Raw genomic sequence first — 1,500 nt, 5'->3', positions numbered from 1 at the left:
TGCCTAGAGTCTGAAGTTGGTCTTCTGGAGAATGTTTCATGGGTAGGTCTCCCTGTTTTTAGGCCAAACGTGTTTTCTTTCTATTTTCACCCAACTTTACTTGTGCCTATGCAAAAAACTTCCATTTCCCCCTCTTTTTGTTTTTTCTTCCTTTTTATCTTTTAAATAGGGGATCCCACCTTTTCTTAGAACCTTAGACATGAATTACTTTGTTTTACATTATATTTATGCATTTTTCTATAAAATTAAGAAGAAAAAAAGAGTGGATGGGCCAGGGGATAAGTGAACTTAGGTATATTGATAGAAGAAAAAGTATAGAAGTAAATATCTAATCTAAAATCAACAACAATGAATCAAAAAACCTAAACTTTAAGAATCTAACTTAAATGGACCTGTTTTACTTTCTGGCCAGGGAGCAAAATCTGTGATATAGGATGCACTTTGGGATCATTGGAGGAGGAAGGTCCACAATGGTGATAGGAATGGCCCTGATTCACTAGTATGAAAAATTTAGCATGTAAAAAATAGATTAGGTAACCCAACTCAGAAAAATTTATTGTTATACCTTGTTATTTAAGTTATGTGTGTATTTTTTGAAGTGTCTACAAAGTTAAGTATTTATTATCTTCCACAGGTTTCAGGGTACTGCTTAAAGAAAAGCCCAATTCTCCTTGCTAGCAGTTCCACTTTTTATATTCAAACAAATTTCCTATCCCAGGTTGTAGGGAATCAGAAACATAAAAGTAACTCTCTAGCGGGTTTTTATATATCAAAGGAAGAGATTACTGGGAAGAGGAAGTTGGGGGAACATCTTTGTTTAGGGTAGATTGCTTGGTAACTTACACTCTTTGACCTAAGACAGACCCCAGCCAAAAGGATCTGGCTTATACTTTAAACATTTTTAGATAGACCATAAAATTCTGCTTCATCAAGAAATATAAGATGAGTTTAGTTAGAGAAATAACTACATTTTGAACTGTCCTAATATTGAGAATGTATGAGGGAAATGTTGAGCCTGTTTAGGGTACAGGCGGGGGTTGGGTGGGGAGGAGGGAGATTTGGGACTTGGGTGATGGGAATGTTGCACTGGTGATGGGTGGTGTTCCTTTTATGACTGAAACCCAAACACAATCATGTATGTAATCAAGGTGTTTAAATAAAAAAAAAAGAAATATAAGATATTGAACAATACCTAAGGCACATCACCAAATATGACTCAAACCATCTGGACCACCCTGTATCCTTGCAGTCTCTTTTATATTTTTATCTATTGATAAAATCTGAAAAGGGCCTTATGTCTAATTCTCCTTCAGTAAACAGATTTCAAACACAGTGTCTAAAGAAAAAAAAGAGGAAGAGATATGAAGAAAAATGTCTTCCACAGAGGTAGGCAGGGGATAGGACAGGTGGGGGAAAATGATGAGGGAAACTAGACAGATTGGTGGTGGGAAATGTGCCCTGGTGAAGGGTGTTGTGCATTGTATGACTGAAATGAAATCA

The sequence above is a fragment of the Suncus etruscus genome, chromosome 10, assembly GCF_024139225.1.
Source record: "Suncus etruscus isolate mSunEtr1 chromosome 10, mSunEtr1.pri.cur, whole genome shotgun sequence".
NCBI lineage: Eukaryota > Metazoa > Chordata > Mammalia > Eulipotyphla > Soricidae > Suncus > Suncus etruscus.
Note: the sequence above shows the minus strand (reverse complement) of the source record.